This window comes from Onychostruthus taczanowskii, unplaced genomic scaffold, assembly GCF_017590055.1.
Source record: "Onychostruthus taczanowskii isolate IOZ18803 unplaced genomic scaffold, ASM1759005v1 scaffold113, whole genome shotgun sequence".
NCBI lineage: Eukaryota > Metazoa > Chordata > Aves > Passeriformes > Passeridae > Onychostruthus > Onychostruthus taczanowskii.
The window spans coordinates 335820-358319 of record NW_024497963.1 but is presented as its reverse complement, the minus strand read 5'-3'; the positions used below and the strand labels follow the sequence as shown (position 1 = coordinate 358319).

The 22500-nt window shown below is 39.1% G+C and overlaps 1 protein-coding gene across 1 annotated transcript in view; it reads right to left on the bottom strand.

The window, feature by feature from the left end:
• The window catches only part of ZNF536 (zinc finger protein 536), a 228594-nt gene that overhangs the window by 127763 nt on the left and 78331 nt on the right, over positions 1-22500 (bottom strand). Inside the window, exons 4-5 of the mRNA XM_041426520.1 lie at positions 9412-9474; positions 253-371 (exon numbers count right to left, since the gene is read on the bottom strand). The gene's annotated coding sequence lies outside the window, so the exon portion shown is untranslated. The remainder of the gene's footprint in view (positions 1-252; positions 372-9411; positions 9475-22500) is intronic.

Below are 22500 nucleotides of genomic sequence, written 5' to 3'. Positions count from 1 at the left end.
CAACTGTCAGGAAAAAGGATGTTTGTCAAAGGCACAGATACATTTTAGCTATTATGTAACAACCCATTGCATCCATGATTTTTCTATGTCTGCCACAGACAACAGTCTGTTTGATTTGATTTTCAGGGATTCAACCAGAATACAGGTATATTTAGATATGATACACTTAGATATTTGAGATTCTCCCACCTTTCTAGGAATTATTCAAGTCAATTCAAGATTTGATCCCATTGTGTGTACAACATGTCTTACCTGCAGCCAGAGCAGAGAAGTCTAGTAGTCTGGGTACATGTCTAGGAAGAGGGGACAGACATCAACACAGTCTGGGGCTCAGGAGAGATCCTTTAACCTCTTTGCTTTGGTTTCTCCATCTGCAAAATAGGGTAAAAATAAGACCTGAGTAAATATTATAAAACATTGTAATTCAAAGTAAAATTTTGAGTTAACAGCATTAGAAACACGTAACTGCTTTCTGTTTTTGTCTGTCTGCAAAATTTGGAGCATATGTGCTGTACCAATATTAGCATGTCTTCACAGTCAACATCTAGAATGAATGCTTAAATATTCATTGACTTCAAATTTCAAATTGAAGTTTGAATTGACATTCATTCTGTAGATGTAACAGCATCAACCATTAATCAGGGAATAGAAATAATACCACTCAATTTATATAATCTACATACTGTGGTCAAAATGTATACTTCTAGATATATAATCTCAAAATTTTAAAGTATTAGCTGCTTAAGTAGATCATGTGATACATCCCCTCCCTCTTCTAACTGGCTGATTTATGTAACTGAGCAACCAAACAAAAATTCTGAGATGTATGTTCAGCTGTAACGTTCAAAATTTACATTGTGTATTGAATCAAGTAAATACGTAACTCATGCAATCAGGGAACAGAAGAAATAACATGATTTAGGTAACCAGCTATGACTATAAATTTATAAATAATCGAAACAAAAAACTCTAAGAATAAAGATTTTTAAAATGCATTATTCACTGAAGAGTTCTGTAAGTAACTGCTGAATAAATACTTTCCACATTCACAAGAAAAGAAAAAATCCAAAATGTACCTAGGGAGTCACTGTGACTTGTTTGTTCAGATCTACCTACCCAGTTATTCTTCCCTCCCTTCCTCCCCCTTAAACTACACCTATATAAATGGAAATTCAAAGCCTATAGTTTCTAATGCACTCTTTGTGGATTAGTTAATTTTAGGCAAGTTACAGGAGTATCTAATGCAAACATTTACATTTACTAAAAGGGGGAAAAAAGAAATATGAAGTTACCAAAATCATTATAGCCATTATTTGAACAGAACATTTCAACCCTGCTGAATGCTTGCATTCCCTTCAGCCCTTTTTTAAAACTACATTCATACAGATACCATTGACCAGCACAACAGTCACCGAGTGCATTTCTTGCCTGTAATTTCTTTGTGTTGCCCCAAAATTTTGCACTTGCCAAGTAATGTCCTACTTTTCTCAAGTTTTTGGTTATTGTGCAGGTTTTAGAAGTCTTAATCTTCAGGGAAATTCACTGTGGTAAAGAATGAGAAAAGAAAGGAGGAAACATGATTTAAAGGAGTTTGTGTCTTCTACTTAAGCTCCAAGAGAGATATACAAAGTTTGAAAATGCAATCTCCAGATAAAGATAAAAGCTCCCATGTTACGTCTCTGTAAACCAGAACACAACTGGCACTTAGCAAGTTGTCCTGTCTGCTGATGGGAGCAGCAGGGATGAATCTGGCCAGTCCACTTGCACTTCCCTTTCTGAAACCAGTAATAAAGTTTGAGAGGGGTTATTTTTAAAGCAGCTCTTAGAGTGTTCCAGCTCACTACTGTCAGCTTCAAATTTCAAATGCAATTTGATTTATAATTACATTTTAAAAACTAGCATTAAAATAACATTAGAGGGGTCATAATCTGAACTTTTTAATAGTTAGGCACGTAGCATATATTTAGAAATGGATCTCCAACAGGATTCATCTGGAGCATATTCTGACTGGAATTCCTTCCTTCAGCCATTTCAGTACTCTGCTGAAGCTGGTGTGCCAAGAGGCCATGGTGGAGCCCTACATTTCAGCATTGCTTCAAATGGAAACTGACTGAAATACACTGCTGAGCCTTTGCTAGTCAAAGTCTTTTCTTGCATCACAGTCAGGCCCATGTTTGTAAACACCAATGGGTGAGAAAGTGCTGGAGAATCTGGAATAAGGCCTCTGCACTGAAAAGACACGTGTTACATCCCTTGAAAAATCCAGATGGCTCCATTGCTTCTGAACCTGAAGCCACTTTAATTTTCTTGGCCTCTGTGGCACAGAATGATTTGAGGGCATTCACCAATTTGAGCAGTTCCTAGAGGTCAAGTTCTGCTCCTGCCAGCCAAAACACACGTGCAGTGATAAAGCAGCATTCCCAACAACTGTTCCTACCTGTCCTCCCAGCTGTGCAAATAACTCACTCAGACACTCAGGGAACCTGTGCCTGCACCTCCTGAACACAAGATGGGCTTCAGATGGGGCACAGGCTCCTTGGGAATTTTGTCTTGTTCTCCAAGCCCAAGCCTCTGATAAGAAAACTTTATAACTATTCAACCCTACACTGGTACATAACTACAACTTCAGAGGCAAATGGCAGACAAGGAATTCAGTTTGTGAACACTAGTGCTGAAGTAAATGAGCTAGTAAAAACCCTGTGCCTTAAAACCAAGTTTGAAATTTTATAGGCTTTTACTCCATAATTTGTACTTGAGCCTTCTGTTATTTTTAAACAAATCTAATTTCTTACAGCTGTGAAATTTACATTTTAAGAGTGTCTAGTGGCCATGTGCATTAATTACTTTATTGTAATATTTTAATGAGTTTGGGGTTCAACTCTGAAAGAATCCTTCTGAATCCCTGCTTCCCCACAGAATTACACCAGAACCTGATTCAATCACAACTTCATACACCCCGGTCCAAACCCTGATGGACTTGCACAATATTTTCAGTTGTCTTATGAAATCACTGAACTTTAAAACTGGCTCCAGATTTTAGGACTTCTCACCAAAGTAGCATTTCCCTGGTTCAGGAGCAGAGCTAGGCTTTGAGGAAGTTTGTATTTAGAGCTGAACTTGCTGGCTGAGCCTCATCTCAATGAAAGGAGGTAGCAAAATGCAAAGTTCAGCTGTGACAGTTAACATTTGGGCCAATTTTGTTCAAAATTACACACAAGGATGCAATTGCTTCCATCTCAGCATATATGACATAAAAACATATTTTAGCAGGGCTAAAAGATTAACCTCTCTAAGGAGTATCTAAATTCATCAGGGCAGATTGAAATGCACTACTGGAAGACTTCCACCTTTGTAAGAAAACTGAAAAGTACTGTAGTATCCATACTCCTGCCACAGTGTCCCCTTTATGGATTTTGGTGGTTTGTGTCATACTAAATTATTTTTTCTTCATCTATGCATGTGCATGAGCAGTGGTGGGACATAAGTAAAACGGACCTGTTTTTTCAGGCAGTTTTCCAGAAGGATTTAGTGCCTGTCCCTGCACTGCTGCAGGTGCAAGTGCTCATCTCAGGACTGAGGCAGAAGCCTACAGACCATCAAGGATCTCTAGAATTTGAACTGAAGAGATAAACCTCCTTACAACATCCAGTGCACTTTAATTCTCTATGAATAAGCTAAAGATGCAAATCCATAATGCACTGAACAATGGGTTCAAGTACAAATACAGATAAATGCAGGGACTGACTGTGTTTAGCTGACTGTGATAACAGTAAGAGGTTCATCAGCTGTCAAGTGCCACCACATACACTGCACCCACAGAGTCATGCTTGGAAATCTGACCACTTTTGTCCCCAACTCTCACCTCTCTTGGCTAGGGCAAATGCAGAATTGCAACTTCAGTGAACTACCCAGCTTTTTAAAAAGCATGTTTTTAAACCACTTACAATAAGAGCAACAGTTATTATTCAGTACATGCTTTTTATCAGATTGAAGATAAACTTTATTATAACTGGTGGAGATGGTATCAATGATTTGTGGTCTATGTGAATTCTGTAATGAGAAATGGTAATCTGTCTTGGGGCAAACAATATTGTTCTGTTTACTATGCAATTAGCAATATTAAGTCAAGATTCTATAACTGATAGCTGAAAATAGGGGTGGTAGGAAGAAACTGGAAGCACTGGGAGCTGTCACAGGACAATTATCTGAGGTCTATAAATTATTTACGGTACTTTAGCCTGACATTCCCTCTCATCCTCCAAAAATCTTCTTCAGTGCTCCAGAGATGCTCGCTGTAAAAGTATTAAGACTGTCAGCAGTTTGGGGCAAAGCCAGAATCTCTCCTTGTTGTGAATACTGAACACACAGTATAGTGCAGGAACTTCATTTTCAGAGAAGCATCAATAAAATAACAAAAAATCCCTCAAAAAAGGGGTTTTACTTTAAAATAATGGACCAACAAGCATGACAAAAAAAGGTGTGACCTCACCTCTGATTCCTGTCATATCTGATGATAAATAAAGACAGAGTATTTCCCCTGCATTTATTATCTTCTTTATTTTTATAAACAGAGTCCCACACCTTTGTGAGACCAAAACCCTGCACTTTTTGTTTACTCTTAGATCAGCCTTAAGCTACCACCATATGGAGCTTGGAACACCACAGACAGAGCAGAAACAGTCCTTAACTAATGGTCAGAGTAAATTGTTTTGGGAGTCAAGTGGGGCCACTCTCAAGTGGCTGGTTAGGAAAAGGCCTGACCTATAATGGAGCTTCTTTGTGAAACAATACAATTTTTACTTTACATTGGAAAGGACAGAACTGTAAGTATGATCAGCCACAGAGATTTCACAGCCTTTTTCTAGTCTGTTCCTTGCTGCACACGTGCAGTCCAGCCCTTTTGGCTCTGATTCTGCAGCAGTAAGAATTTTGAGATTACCTCAACAGGAACTCAGAGCTACAGCACAGAGCTTTCACAGCGAACAAGCAAGACCTATAAAGTGCTATGATCCTCCTTCCTAAACTGATCTAAAAAAAAAAATAATAAAAAAAATATTAATCAGATGATCATATTCTTAAAGTAGCCAATTCCATTTGTAGCTCTCTGGAAATGTGATGCTCCCCAGAGAACTCCATTGCACCCAGCAGGCAAAAGCCACAATTAAGGCAGCATGACACAGCCGCGCTCTGGCAAGCAGGGTGCCACAAGGAAGGGGCTGCTTCTGGCAGCCTCACAGCCCCCTCTGCACCCTTTTCCTTAAGAATCCGTGCCTTAAATTCCCATATACCACTGAATGACATCTGGCTGATCCAGAAGATTAGCATCTTATTCCACCTTTGTTCTCTGCCTTCTTTTAGGAGGAGCAATCAATGACACCACAGCAGGCAGAACCCTCCGGCACAAAAGCTAACAAAATTGTAGAGTGCTTTAAGGAATGATGTAAAACTTAGAAGAGAGTTAAGGAAGGGTATTCCCACACAGAGTCTCTGTATAAATTCCAATGCTCCGTGGAAGGGCTCTCAAATTCACTTGACTTTCCTGAACAGAGCAAGGTAAAACCAGCATCAAATGACTGCAAGAGCAGCCTCTTTAAAACTGATAAAAGTACAAATAATTTTAATGAAGTGTGCAGTAAATTTGAGGGTCTCCTTTGCACAAAATAACACTGAATCAGTTTCACAGCAAAAAACCAAACACATACTGTAAAAATAAATGGGAGGAAAAAAATGAGAGGAGTATAAAATTCATGTTTCTGTACATAATATCTCAGTGATCGGCAGAAGTTGTGCACAAACTTCTACTTTACAAAAATCCAGTCTTTGGAGGGGAAAACACTCAATAATTGGTATTTATAGGGCTTCGTTTCTTTTTCTGAGAAGATCCTGGGTCAGGTCATTCTTCTTCACTATTGTTCAAAATTTATTCCCAGATTAAGAACTTCTCCTATAAACAGGTATAATAATTTTCTCCAGAAAGCATTTTTTTCCTTTCAGTAATTGGCCTAATTAAATGTTTTAATGGAACTACTGACATACAATAGCACAAAAAGTCCTCTCACCATAATATCAAGTGAGAGATGAGATTTTTAAAAACTTTTGTATGAAGGTGGTCTAGGATTGACAAAAATAGACAACTATAAAACTGTCTTTAAAGGTCATAAATTAGGTACTCTCTTAAATGTAATTCAATCATTCACTGTTATAGGAGCTTGATTCTATTAGTTGTCCTATGCATTTTACAAAACAGAACTCCATTAACATTATTCACTTATAGCTTCCCTCTATAAGTGGATATTCTGCTCAACAGGCTTTAAATAGATTTTTTTTTTCCCTGAAATTGCTATTAAGCATACTTTTACTCAAAGGGCAAAGTAGGCATAGGATTATGCTTGTACTTCATGCAAAGGATACATTTTCAGCAATCAGAACCACATTCCTATGAAGTAAAAATACTCTATATAAGCCGATTGTTTCTATCCCTCCTAACCTTGCTCAATAAGGACTCTATTCTGATCTTTTGGGTTACACACAAGTTTTCTAATTTGGCTGAATAAAGGTATCTTGTTGGGCAGCTTCATGAGCATATTCTGTGTCTTGAATTCTGACCTTACATGTTCAAGGTGGATCTCAGTTATAAGATGCTGCTCAGAGAAGTAAAAAAACACTTAAAAAAAAATCAGGATTTTTTTTTTACTTTCTTCAGTTAAGGACTACATTATAGAAGTCCTGCTTTTACATACCTGGCTTTAGAGAAACACTAAAATTATAAACCTTGCTAAAGTGACCACAACACATATATAGCCACAAGATTTTTGGAGCAATTTGCCTAACCTGTAGTTACACTTCAGCCACAGAAACATCTACTGTAGATTGTACACCTCTGATTTCATGTTGATTTTACATTGAGTGGTTGTATGCCCTCACCTCTCACAGCTTAGATGACTCCATCCTGCACATGCAGAGGGGCATTGTGCTGGGCCAAACCTCAGATCCCAGCAGCAGTCTCAAAGGATTTTACCACCCTGCGATGCCGAGCCACACGCCGCAATAATCTCACACACGAACAGACTCTGACCCATTGAGGTGCTGCAGTTGCAACAGCACAATCTGTACATAAAATATGCATATGCTGAGAGCCAAATCCCCTTTCAGCTGGTTACCATATTCTGTGTTCATGTCTTACTGCTTAAAGCAGGACACATGGCAGAAATCCTACACTGCTGTTCTCATCGGCCACGCCAATCCCAGATAATGAAGTCAGGGCAGACACTCTTTTCTCAGAGGAAAGGGTTGAATTTTATCTGACCACCAAGCTTCAGCTTGCACTTGAGGTTCTAATTTTCTTCTGGTCTTAGCCCATTTCTGTCTTGCTCTGGCACACACTGCCCTAGTAAGTACATTTATTACCTCAGTAATTCCTCTGAGGGCTGTCTTACTTTCACTTTATATCTGGACTCACATAAGCATCTCCCCATTTTACAAGGAAACATTTATTAGCCTCTGATAGGAGCTTCCTGTTCCACCCTGCAGAATCCCATTGTGTTACCCTTCAAAAGCAGGCTAACAAGTTGCACCCTATGGGCAGCTCTTGCTCGCAGTGTTTGAGCACTGGCTGTGCAGCAGGACATGGAGAAGGCGTGGAGGGGCATGACCAGGCATCCCAGGTGATCTTCCTGGCCTGTTTGCAGGCCTTTACTCAGCAGGACACACACAGAGTCAACATGGGGCTCTTACACAGTGGGACCTCTCCCCAGCTACCAGCACTGGGTCACCCTGCAGTTTCTAGGGTGCTCCATTCATGCCCCTTGTTCATGCCCTTGGGACCAGTGCAGAAAAGACCTGTGAAAGTCTCCTTCACCCAAGGTTTTCTCAGCTATGAGGTTGACCTTATTACTTTGGGACACTTGAACAGTAGAGGGTAAGCCTATTAAATCATAAAAACAGGGATTTCTGTTGTAATTCTTCCAGTTCACAGCTAATTATTGTACTTGACAGCTGCTCATGGGATTTTTTTCCAGGTAGTTGTGGATCATCACTGCATATTCCAGGTCCACCCTGCAAAAATCCTCAGTGTAGCAACAATTTGGTAAAGTTGGTCCTGTTCAAAAACTGTCCAGCATTCCAGTGCAGTGTTGCACAGGAAACTTTGGCCATGATCCCCTCCAACCACAGCACAGACATATCATCAGAGGAGGTAAAACAGTATAATCGCTAGAAAAAAAAAATTGCATGGATTTGCCCCAGCTGTAAGTCTGGGGACAAGAAAAAGATTTCAATGCACTGTCTATTTTACTGGAAACCATGTGAAGTCTCTCATCCACATCAGCCTGCTATTTTTTACTTCTATGGGAGCAGACAACATTCGTATTCAGCTGCTCGCTTATAAATAAAAAACATTTTTACATGGGTGGATTGGAGTGGCCTCTTTTTCCCCCCCTCTTTCGGTTCCCATTATTTTATATATTACACACATGTTCTGTCAACGAAGCTCACTTTGTTATCTGAAACATCTGTGGTACCCTGCTGTGGAGAAGGCCAACACTGCTGCTGCTGTTGCTGCCTGTCTTTATTAGCCACTGATTTGCTGATGCCGTCCTCCGACGGCTCCAGTTGGCCTCCGCAGCGCCGGGGCTGCTCGGCACAACTGAGGGGTTCTGTGACCTGCCAGAGGGGTCCTGCAGGTTCACAACATGGCAGTTACCCTCTCCAGGAGGGTTTGAAACCAAGGCTTCATGTGGGAGTTCATGCAATACTGGTGTTTGTATTTCTAAAGAAATCTCAGTGAATTTATCTGCAATGCCATTGCAAGGAGGCAAATCCTCATCAGAACGAAAGGAACTCCCACCTGAGGCTCTCCTGAGATCTGGCTGTTGAGCAAACATAATGTTTTCTCTTTTCTTCTTTTTGGCCAAGTGAAAAGTTACCTGGATTGATCTCCTTTAGCCTTATTTTCAAGTGCATTTTACAGTTATAGTCCTCATATACTGCTCAGTCCCATGAAACTCCCTGGGATCTACTGTTGCTGAAAAGATTCTTTCCTAAGGTGTCTAAGTATGGATTTCTTATGGAGTAAAGAAAAAATTTTAAAATATCAACTTAGATATGAAAATATGTCTATGTTTCTTAAATAACATATTTATAGATAAGATATTCAGGTCACCTGATAGGAAATGAAGCCATTTCTATGTATTTTATACATGTACTTTCAGCAAGCAATAGCACTTCAGTAAAATCAGCTGAACCATTTCCCCTCTGAAAAATCAAAACCCTCTTATCTTCATATGGATTTCTTATGCAACAGATGAGGGAAATATACATTCCACAGAAGAATTTGAGAGATGATTGTTAAACCACAAAACTTAACAAGAACATTTAGGGGAAGATGCAAGAACAACTCACGAAAACACTCACATGGACCAGATTTCCAGCTGATGGCATTGCTTCTGTGGGTCTACCATTTTAAGAAACTGCTCCCTAATACAAAGGTAAGACAATAAGAAGTTAAAGGCACTTCCTTTCCTTTTTAAAGAAATCTATTTATCGATGACATAATAATCTGAGCTGACTCCCATAGGTACACTCAAACCAGCTTTCTTGTAGATTTTTCAGATCTCTGAAGGACTGGGAGCCTGATTCAGAGAAAAATTATGGTGTGGAAGCATCACGTGACTGCTGTCACAGATCTTTTACATGCAAGTCAGCGTGCATATGTGGCCAATTCAAGATTCCAGATTGAAGACTGATGTGGAGATAATTATAAAGGAAAATAAAACACAGCTTTTGAAATAACACCCTGTTTTCTTTACAAAGTAATTGATCACCTAACCCCAGAAGGAAGGTTGAAAAGTTACTATATAACAAAGTGCTAGTAGCAGGCATCTTGCTATATCTTTCAGGATCAAGATCATGATGACAAGGATTGAGAATCAAGAAAATAAATGCCACAGAGACATCTCTTCCCTCCTCAACCCCATTTTCCTTGGAGTATTACTTACTTTTAAATTTGGTTTGTTTATATTACACAGCTTTAGTGCCCCAAAACATCTAAACTCTGTGCAGAAACAGGAAGGATCTTCCCATATTTAAAATCTGCACCTCATTTCCTATCCCCTGAAAATAACTGAGATATGATAGCACTGGTCTCCAAAATAATTTTCAGATTCCCAACTAACAACTTGGCGTACAGTAGAACAAGCTTCAGAACTGCTCCCTGGTCAATTCATTGTGTTTCTTCAGAGCAGGAATAATCATAGAGTCACAGGTTGTTCCCCCTGCTCCAGCATACCCCCAGAGGGAAAAATGGGAAGGGATACCATTGCTACTGCTGCCACTTGCTGAGGATTGTCTAAAGAAGGTATTTCAAATTCTCTGGAGGCCAGGGAAGTCACAGATGTTTTCCACTACCAGAGGAGTACAAAGTACCTGAGCAACAGCAAAGATCTGATCTTAAACTTGCAAGATAGCTCTTATTTGGAGGAAAATGCAAGGAAGGAATAAAATTAACGTATAGGCATGAACAAGTCCAAAATTTGGAAGATGAACTGAAAAGTCAATTATCTTTATAAATTTTAAAACTGCAAACAGTTTCAAGCAGGACAGTTTTTCAATCTCTCCAGATCCTTCTGCAGGACATATGTACAAGATAGAAAAATACTTTACATAAAGAAATATGCTAACTTGAAGTGAAGATATTTATGGTTGTGGGGAAAAGAAAAAAAATTAGTGCAGCGTTATGTTGGAATGATAGTAATTTCTCTTTTACTGTTTGTGTATGTCACCATCTATTGTTACACAGTTTTTCAACATTCATCTGAATATTTCATCCATGCAAAAATTAGTCCCAGCATCTTTTTTTCTGAATAATGTTTGGCGGGCATTGCTTCACAACTGCAAACAATCCTTTATTGCTATTGAGTGCTACAGTCAGGCTTGTTCCACACTGGAGGTTAGAATCTGATCCTAAGTCCATTAAATCACAGAGTCTTTTTAAAGTTTAATCTTGAGAGGATTTGAGTTATAAACAAAGGACACTATACATGGGGAAAGAAACAACAGAAAACTATGAACTTATGACATTAATGCAACCTCAAGTTCAAATTTTGTGTGTGATTTAGCAAGAAAATTCTGAGCTTTCAGCAGCAGCCTATACACCCTGGCATGTGGGCAAAGCTAAATGCAGCACTGATGATCATATCCAAAACACACATATGGATCCCATTTTACTATAGACGTGATTCTTCATGTGCAAAACATGTGTCTGACTGGTTTTATTTGGCTTTTTAAGATGTGCTTCTTTTTCTCTGGTGGGGGCAGGGAGCTAAGAAGTAAATAAACAATTTGCATGGTCCTTGAACATACATTATCTATGAAGAGAACAGCCTGGGATTCAAGGGCAGGTAAAAAGCCTGGATTTAGCTAAAAGTACCAATTTCAGCAAGCAACCAAATGCCGACAGAGAGAAACTTAGTCCACTCTACATCTTTTGCAACTCACTAATCTATCCCACTCTATAATTGCTAGATAGGAAAGGGAAAAAGGGCTCCAGATGCTAATAACGTGGAAGTGGTAATTAGAGGAGTCCACATTACTGCTGTGAGACTCCCATCTTCCCTTGATTACTGGAAAGCAATTTTTTTCCAGTGGGTCTCCTTCTCACTTCTAAAACAAGCAGCACTTCTGTGTTCCTTAGCCCCATCTCTGTCTCACTAAACACATCAACAGGAATTTGATTTGGCCCAGAAAACTTTTTCCACCTTTCTTAACATTGGAGGATGCTCTGTTTCCCATAGAAAATGTAGGAAAATATCTACAAGCTTATAAGGTGACCTAACAGGAAAGTACCACAAGCCCCAACTTTTAGCTGTACAAGATAAAAATCGCCTTCTGCAGCCCCAGTCTGAGTGTGACAGAGAACAAGAGAGTCTGCTTCCCTTGTTTCAAAGGGTAACAAATATCTTTAAAGGCTCCTTGAGCATTTATAATCTCTAGGATCACAGAGACAAAGTAAGTCTGGAAAGGGTCTGAACATCGCATGAGAAAGTAAAAGGAAAAATACACTTATCACAAAGAGGGAATGCATTTGTATTATTATATTGAAATAGCACAAGGCTACAATGACAGGCTATAAATTTTTCTCTTGGACTGTAACCAATATTTTCCATTTCAAGTAACAACAGTGTAAGAAAGAGTGACTCAGAATTAATAGGAATTACAGACATAAATTGGTAGGTACTTAGGTGAAAAAGAACCTCAAATTCAGCTGCTGTTAAAGGAGAAAAGGTTAACTAGCCCTGTGAGCAACCCTTGGACCCATTTATACTGCTGACAAAGTGACCAAAAAGGTATGCTTAGATTTTAACAATGCTGCCCATCTTTATAATTCTCAGATTCATAGCCCAGAATGTTACAGTGAATATTTTGGCAGTGAAAAGCATCTTGTTTCTATGCCTGAAATTTAACATTAAACATAACACTAAACCTAATCTATGTTACCAGATAATAACAGCAGTGATAGTAACTACATGGTTCTGCAGTGATGAGAATTAAGTTACAGAAATTTCTCACTTCTACTTTTTCTGATTTGATATGTCATTTCATTAAACAACCATGAATTATTGAATATTAATAATTTTAAATCTGTGTTGTGCCTTAAGATATACACTTACAGACTATTAGTATTTTTCTTAACCATTTTGTTGCTGTGACTGGCTATTGAAACACTGGCTGCTTAGTTAGAACAAATTAAAAATCAACCAACCAACCAGGCAAACCAGGACTGGGCTGCAAGGAGCATGTTAGGCAAAGCCAATGTACATTAGCTAAGCTGGATCCACAAGAAGAACAATTTTTCCTCCGTTTTAAGACTCAATCCTACATTTGGTTTGGTATGTGTAAATCCACATGACTTTCTCACAGGTCCATCAAACCTTGACACATAAGTCTTAAAACTGAAACTAAACCTGGCAAGTCCTCTTTTTTTTCCCCCACTATACAGGTTTATAAAAAGAGAAGGACTGCAAATATTGTAAAAAAATAAAATCAGTGCAAAGTGGTTCAGCACAGGTGCTGCTGTTATTGTGCTAGATTTGGAAAGCCCACACATTCAGCACACCTTCAATTGGCACACCCAGCTGTGTGAGGTGGTGGGCTATTGTTAGTTTACAGGTTTGCAATAAAAAGCATGAAGTAATATTGGCAAGCTCAGGAGCTTTTTTTTTTCCTTATGATGTCTCCCTGCATCTATTTATCTAGTTCTCCTTGCTTTGTTTCTGCTTTTATATTCAGCATATTCAAAAAAGGGTCAGGAGAGGTTTTAAAGATGTAATGCCACGCTCAAGCCTTTTGAACACTAAGAGAAAACCTCAAAAGGTTCACGCATAAAGGAACAAAGATATAAGGATAGCTTTGAACCTAAGGGGCTTTCTCACTGCAAGCAAGTGCATTGCCAGCATGTCACAGGTGTACACCACATGAGCAAGTGAAAAAATAAAATGCCTTTGTGAAGGGGTGTGATGCTGACGGGTCCGAGTGCAGAATGCATTAATCCCAGGGTGAGCGCGTGCATCTGTTAGATATTTATGTAGTTCCTACTAGTAGTTTGTACAGATATCTGAGCAGGTGAACGTCAACAGCTTTGAGACCATATGTTAAAGGGAGGCTGGGAGAGGGTAGGGGAAGGCCACCAGGCACTCTGTGTCTGACAGGAGGGCAGGCACCCCCAGCCTGAACATGGCCCTGGGTAGTCGGCACTCCGGGGCAGCCTCACTCCGCTGCCTGAGCTGTGGGACACCGGGCAAACAACTGAGCCTTCCTCTCCATTTCCCCCTCCTTCAACAAGGGTTACTAAATGTGACCACACAATGGTGATTTTCTGTCATGTCCCTCTAATTTCATTTTTTTTTCTTCGTGGGGATTAAGTAGAATTTTTTTAATGTATTCAAACGGTTTGTTTCGCAGAGCTGCATTAAAATAATTTTTAGGTGTAGACTTTAGTTTGTTAGAAGACAGAGTGAAGATCTCCGTCTCCTGGTGGTTACAGGAACACACTACAGCAGGGAAGAGCAAAGTCCTGTTTCTTTGCTTGGTTCAGAAATTGTTTTATTCTTGTTTTTATATATTAACTCTAAGACACTCGGGTTCAGGAATGACATGAATCAGAATCCAAGTCATCCCATTTCCCAGAACAGTGTCCTGACCACTAGACTGCACTCCTGGTTGGTATATGTATAAGCACAATTGAATGCAATCTGTTTTCAAAATAAAAAAAAAAAAAAAAACAGTTTTAAGAAAAACAATGCACTTTCAAAAAGTGACATTTTGTCTATAATGTTTAGTTTCTCTACTAAATATCCTCAGCAAGGAACTGTGAGAACTCATTCATCTTGGAATGAACGTATAAAACATGCTGAGAGGTCTCTGGCTGAAATGCATGAAGTTTTTTATGATTAGTACAGAGTATTAGAACCCAAAAATTGTCAGTTTATACACCCCTTTAATCTAGACCCCTCAGTTACTCCTACCATACATGACTTTTGGGAAATTAAAGAAAAACTGTTTTGATAATAAATCTGAATCTTCTAAAGGAGGTATGTTAGGAAAATTTTCCTTCAAAATAAAATTTTCTGTAAAACGAAGAAAACAAATCTCTCAAATTCCCTCCACTTCAAACAGCCTAGAAACTACCTTGAACCCTCCATGGTTCAAGCTTCTCTCATAGGTAAGGGAATCAAAAACTAGCTTGGGAGTCCTCTAAGACCCTTTTGCTAGAGGAGTAATTCCACCTTTGAAAATCTTGGCGTGATGAAATGAATTCATCAAGAATTGCAATTTCATTTTTGATACAGGTCCACAGACACACACAGAGCTGCAGAAATTTGCCTTCCTCACCCTTCCGAAGCATTACAGCTTCACTGAGAACCTTGCAGGGAGGATCCACACACAGGGCATGGGGCTTATAGTTTAGCATTGCCCAAACTCTGCTCCCAAACATTACTAGTCCACAGTAAATCCCATGAATTTCAACAGCTCCACTGAGACCGTTGCTAAGTGCTTCTGAAAATATCTAATCACACCTTCCCATCCTCTTGTACATCTACCTCTCACAATATCAGAACACACACTCTGTAGTAGCCCTTTTCAATTTATTTCCTACATACTTCCCTTGCCAAGAAGATATTGTTCATACCTCCTCCTTCACTGAGTAATTAACTTGTTCCAATCCTTGGAAATGAAACACTCACCCCTGCTTTTGCCCCAGCCCTCAACAACTTCTCACAAGGCTCCTCTTGCAGCTCACCACCCCATGGAGTGGGGGAAGACACACCAGAACTGCTCTGTGCTTGGCACCTGGGAGGGAGTAATCACTTCTCTTTTATTTCTCTGCTTTACTTTAATGAAGCACAGTTAATAAAAAGGGGTGTGAATAAAGTGGTGGTTTACTCACCACCCTTGTTGTTGGAGGCCCCTCGGAGTGCCCCTCACTCCAGCATCTGGTCGAGAGTGGGCAAATCCCTGTGTTGCTTCTTGGAAAGGACAACATCAGGAATGACATCTCCAGTGTGTATTAGAAAATATTAATTGAGATTTTTAATATTAATAGAAAATATTAATTGAGATTTGGGGAGCTGTGCATTGCACGGCATCTGTAAAATGTGCCCCAAACATTCTCAGGACTATGGCTCAAAGAGTTTGATTAAAATTGACTAAGATCAGTCTCTCATCCTTCTGTTTAAAAAATGAGAATTCATTTATGCAGTTTAATTCAAAGATTTATATATGATTAAAATTACTATAAGATGTCTAGCTTTTCTGCAATAAACTGCAATGGCCATCAAAATATTGATAGTCATTGGTAAATTACTTCTGGTGTTTAATCAATGTTATTTTTTTATCATCCAATTTCTTCTTCAAGTCAGCTTCAAACACTAAACTACATTTCATCAAGGTTGGTAAAATGTTTAGAAAGGAACAGATGTCAGAATATGGGGATTGCCAATAACACTGATGGAAGCCAGTAATTTCTTTCCTGTCCAAAGGCAAAAGAATGAAGAATAATCTAGACTGTATACAATAATACAAGATTTACTACAACATTAATGGCTATAAAAAGTAAAAGTATACAAAAGCTATCTCCATTTTTTCAAGCCATCACTAAGGGCAGTGTTTTTCAATTTGAGACAATTTTTACAGGAAAATGAAAGGTCTATGTATTCTTAAACCTTTAAATATCCATAAAATACAGATGAAGACACAGGCTAGCGTTAGTTGCTTCCAAATATACTTGTATATTAGTCTATTGTGCAAGTTAATAATTTTGCCAAATCTCAAAAAACGTGGATGCAATCTTTCCTTTAAGAAAGCGGCTCAGCTTGTTATTTACAGATTGTAACATTTACATAAGAGTTTGGTTTAACAAGAGATATAAATATAGATAAAACCCTTAGGACTTCATTCTTTAAACTGCCCTCTAAAAATCTGCCCTACAATTTGCACACTGAATTTTGTGCAGACTATTCTTGGAAGCCTTTTGTGAATTAGGGAGAACTGACTCGAAACAGGGGCTGGTTAATCACAATTTTGCAAATTGTACGTAGCAATCATCCTCACATTGTGAAATTCAGATCTATAAAATGCTGATGTTTTAAAGCTGAAAAATAAATAAGCTAAGTAGGAGTACTTTGCTAAGGAAGAAAAAAAAGAGTAGAAGACCCTTTGCAAAGAAATCCTTAAAAAAAATAATAACTAGAGTAAGAGAAGTGGCATCATAAATGAAGTGTATCTCCATTCCAGATCTCAACTGTAAGCCCACCCTGGAAAAAACGTTACCAGCTGACTGTTCCTGCCCCACTCTCATGTCAACACTCACCTGAATATACAAAACTCCTGCATTCCCAAGAACAAACCTGTGGGAGTGCAGCATTTTAGAAGGATCCTGTATGTTCACCCACCACCTGGACTGGCCTCCAGTGGAGGCAAGCTGGAGAAGCTTCGCCCTTGCCGTGCGCGTCGCTGCCCGCTGCGCCGCGGGCAGAGCGGCTCTCACTGCACACCAGGACTGGCACCGGAGCACCCACTGCAGCCCCCGGACACCACAGCTTACCGTGCATCTTGAATACAAGCACTTGACAATAATGGCTGGCAACTAAATAGTTTGAGGGAGAAGGAGCACAATTAATGTGGAAAAGACGATACCTCAAAGAAGACTTTTTTGTTTTGCTTTAAGCTGCAGCTAACGTAATTTCAGCAGCTGCTGACTTAAAATTCTTCTTTTCCACACAGGTTTTGCAATTCCTAACATTTAGTATAAATGAATGTCTCTTTCTATTTCTTTTTCCTTATCTGTTACAAAAGGGCCTTGACAAAGTGCCTGTTTTGAGTGTACAAGGATATGCTGAAATTCATGCAAAATGTTACCAATATCATTATAATGACCAGACCTTTCCATTGGGGTTCAGCAGTGACACAGCGTGTGTCAGTCACCTTCCTGCCATTCCAAGCCCCTTCACTATGGACACAAGTCACAAACAGTGGAAACTCTGTTTTCCTGATGTTGATCCTCCCCAAAGGTCAGGTTTCTTACCTCAAACATTCCAGCAGTTGCTTAGACTGCAGTTGAGGAATTTTGTGTAACATTGCTTCTAGAAAGCAAATATTTATGTTAGTAAATACCATTCAAGTATTACTGTTATACAGGTATTCTCATTAGCAAACTACTAAATAGGAGGAAGAGAATTTTAAACTAAATGAATAAAAACATACTATATTTGTGTATTAAACAAACTTAACCATCTTAGTTGGCCATGCTAAGTGTTTTGTCAAACATGAAGTCTGACTATTAACTATTTTTATGGAAATTAATGTTTTTAGAATTACGAATTCAGAATTCATGCCTTTGCTACAGAGAGCAGGCAAATGCAGAAGGCCCTACAAATAGGCATTACCAGAGTTTCATAAAAGTAGTGGTAATGAAAAAAAGAAAAAGGAAAACAAAGGGCCCACAGGAACCTCATAGGGGGATGAAATAAGGAAATTCCTTTTGAATGGGAGAGCCTTACATTCATGCCTGGCTCTGAAAAGGTAGTTCAGGGATTTAGCTTCACACATGATAAGTGAATATCCTGAACATCAGGCTCAGTTATTCTGGTAGAGCACATTTATTCACCCATTCCTGCTGGAGTTAGCCTTTTGTTGTCCTTTTCCCTCTTTTAATTGAAGAAAGCATTTAGCCTACAACTTCATCATTGCATCTGAGTGTCAAAAGGAAAAGAGTTCAGGAAACTCAAAGTACATATTATTTATTCAAATAGAACAGCTTTAGCAATTTTGGCCATCAAAACAAAACTTTTTAATAGATGGAATTTGTAAAGGATGAGGAAAACTCTCCTTTTAGTTTCATCCCACTACTCAGACTGGAACCAAGATCTACAGAGGTAGAGCTGAGCACCTTCCTTTATTTCCTCTGCTTGTCACTTTTGAGGCCAAGACTGCATCAGGAAAAGTTCCTATGTTACTTATTAATTCAAAATAAACCTATATTTAAGGCCCTAACAGATGATGTCTCTTGTGATAAGGGAACAGGAGACACTCAAAGCAATGAAGGGCTGTAAGTGGGAAGGAGTCTTTCAGGGACAGAATCTCGATTATGAAAGCTCCCATAAAAACTTTGCAAGATTCTTGTTTGCTATTTTGAAGACAACCTGCCTGTGAGTCCAGATGTACTCATCCAGACTTTCAAACACACATTTCAATGTGATCTGAGTTTAAATGTAAGAAGGTAAATGAGCTATTCATCATCACACCAAATCATCTTAAATATCACCTGAGCCATTTCACTTATTTGAGAAATGTTGGCAGCTCTGAAGTTGAAAATACTGTATATTTCAGAGGCAAAATGCCCGAGACTGGATTTTTTAATTTAACATAATGAAGCCAAAAAAGTGATTTATTCCTTGTTTGTTACATCCAGTTATGCTGATAATTAGGCAAATGCTTTGCCTCTATGTTCTTGTTACCTTCCTGAGTATTTCTACTGAAAGATGTTACTCTTCCTGCAGCCCAGCTTTTTATTCATGATCTGAGAGCATTGTATTTTCTATTTGCTATTGTGTTTTAGGCAAAGATGTTTCAGAAACATAATTTTGGTATGGATTCAAAATTCAGAGCTCTTTAGAAAGAAAAATTGTGAGTCTTAGAACCCACACAGGATTCCAGCAGCAGGTGGTTCACAGTCCCAGTGCAAGGGGGTTGTGAGCAGCAGCCAGGCCAGGTGGGGCACAGGGCAGGTACTCACACACAGAGCAGCCCAGCAGTGTTTGATTCTGTGTGTTGACCCAGACATTAGGATGTTTACTGTCTGCATCCCACTCCTTCCCTCCCTGAAAAACTCTGCAAAACCAAACCAGCTCACGACATGTCAGCCTTCTGATGGCTACATCAAGCTCTGTCTCTCAGCATTTCTCTACTGCTTGGGGAGATTTGACCTCGTGGCTCTAACAAATCACACCAACTGCCTGGACAGCACAAGCAGACATTCCTTCACACGAGCCCAGAGGCTTTCAGGGCAGCATGAGGCATCTGCTTGAGAAAACTGCAGGCAGTTTCTTAGGAGCAGAGGAGAATGTTGCTTTACAGTCCACTATAATTTTATTTTTATTACTACTACTACTTAACAGGAGTAGTTTGCAATAACTATAGTTGCCTGCTCAAAGCCAAACTCTTGCCAGATGCTGCTGCTCACAGTCCAATCCAAGAACAGCAGAACTTCCTGATGCTGCCTCTGAAGGAATACAGACCTTGATTCCATGAGCCAGAGAGACTCAAGAGATACTACTAATTAAAAACAAAATACTCAACTCCTAAAAAAACTCCTAAAAATCTACAAATCAGTATCCAGGTATTTTAAATTATCCCACAACTCCCATAAGCAAAAGAGCTTGAAAATGTCTCTCTTTGGAGACAGTTTTAAGTATTTTTTTAGCTACATCCACCCAGGCAAGAGATCCTACCCTTAAAGTTTTAGAACATTATTAGAAGATCCAGAGGAATTAGCTTTATCAAGCCATTTAGAAATGTTTAAGGAAAGTGACCATAGGAATAACACTTTCTCTCAAAACCAATGAATATCACTTAAGACATTATCATAAGCTTCAAATTTTAAAAAGCTTTAACACTTTAAAATATTATAAATTATATAGACAATACAGAGAAGTGCAATGAGAGTCACCAAATCTGCTTTCTCCTCTGTGATTCTCATGGCCCAGTGTCTCTGGCCTCACTGCACTTGTGGATTTGAAGCCATCTCCTGCCTTGGACCAACCTGGAGCTGGTCACCAGCTGCAGCTGTGCCTGCTAACTAGCGTCATTTTAAGTTTGTTTTGAATAACTTCCCCTGTTTACCGATATTTTAAAGTTCAAATCTAAAATCTCTGCAGCTAGAAATCTACAACATGCAATGTGGCGAGCATAAGAAAATTTGAACAGACACTCACAGTTTTCTTGGTTCCCTGTTAGGGAAAGAGGCACATTACATCTATTATCTGTCCTTAAGTGGTTTTTGTCAAATTTTGACTCTGCCACCATTCTTCAGTGACAGACATTAGGTATGACACTTTTTGACACAATGTCAATAGTGACATCAGTAATATTTGACACAAGGCACATTGGGGTTATTTGACACAGACAATTGGATAGCTCAGGGCACTGGAGATCCAATGAATAAAGAGTTATACCTCCAAGTCACCAGTGAATATCCAGCCCAGTGTTTTCTAGCTGCTACCAAATGATGGCTCCTCAGAGTCTTATAGAGGAGGAGTTTGGGTATATTGAACAGATGTCCAGAAAACAAAATTCAACACAATAAATTACATTAATCTGTGCCCTATGTTGAAACACCATGGAATGAATAGTCAGTGACAAAGCTATTCTTCTACTGCTATCTGTAATTCCTTTTAAAAACGGTTGAATCCCAAAGGAGACATGGGAGGATCAAATGAGTCAGAGAGCACTACAGCTCCAGTCTCCTGAATAAGATTTCTGTCTCAACAGCTTTCAGTCCCATGGCTTTCATTAACAGTTAAATACACTTAGGGGAAAATACAAATGTGAAATCTTACTTTCAATGATGTGTTTTCCAAATATTTCACAATTGGCTAATATACAGGACTCACAAATGCTGAACAGAAGCAAAATGAATTACAGATATGATCACTCCAGAATTTCCTAGAGTGCCACAGTCCTGATTAAACAAAGCACTTCTACCTACATCCAATACAGCACTCATGTAAGACCAGAGTCTTGCAATATTTATTATGCATCTGGCTGAGCTCCCAAATCCTGCATTCAGCCCTGAGGTCCATTACTCACACCCTGGGAGCTCTGGACATGATCAGGAGGTGTTAGTCCTGGGTACATATGGAACCACCCGGACCTACAAGGACAGTCACCTGCCCAAGGCACCTGGGTGCTTGGAGAATTTCATATCTCTAAGCCAAAGACTAAGGAACCTAAGTTCCATTCTAAGTCATCTTAGAGTGCATGAATCCTCTTTTGAAGTAGATGTTTTACATTTTTGTCTTACTCTAAGGCTATGCTTGTGTTCAAACACCTTCAGCACATGCAACTTCATGGGAACAGGACTTCTTTAAGGAACAAGGTAATGTTTTTTCAGGGTTCATTGTTAAGTGTTTTACTTATAGACCTCTTTTTTTTTTTTTTTTAATAAGTACAATTGCCAAGTCAGAGTTAATTCATGAAGAAAATTAACTCCTTTTTTTCTATTTTATATTAAAATGTGATTCACATTAGCCTGTTTATCACAGGAAGCCATCCATATGACCACACAACTGCAGAACAATGTTCAATCAATAGCTAGAACCAAAGGTGGGCTACCAACAGATTCCCTGGAACAGTTTATTTATTTTAAATAAGGCTATGCTTGCATCTAGACTCCTCCCTTGTTCTGCAAATGGGTGCTTCTCTAAAAAAAAAAAAAAAAAAAAGTCATCTTATCTGATAAAATCAAAATACATTAAGCATATTCACTGTCCCTTAAGAAATTATCCCACATTTTTTTGTACCACTGAAGTAGAGGCAAAGCACATTTTGTTAATAATTTTTTGGACCCTGTATTATATTGCAACATCTCAAAAATGTTTGTTTTCTTTTTTTTAAGTATAAGAACAATATGTATTTTACTCCAACAAAAAGGGTTTCTATAGCAAACTATTGGGCTGAATCACTAAGGAAGCTTACAGTACACCAGTCTCAGGAAGGACAAATTTGCATGTGACTTCACAGAAAGCATGCCCCAAGGCACTGCCACCTCCCTCTCAGAGTCAGGAGGGCCATGCTTTCACACACGGGCAAAAACATCTGCTGTTTTCCCAGCCTCTGTCCACAATGCCAGAGCAAGCAGTCCATTGACAATCCACGACTCTCACCAGTCTTGATGTTCCAAATTCCCCCTTGGCAAGGCACAGAAATTGCTGGGCAGTAACACAGCCT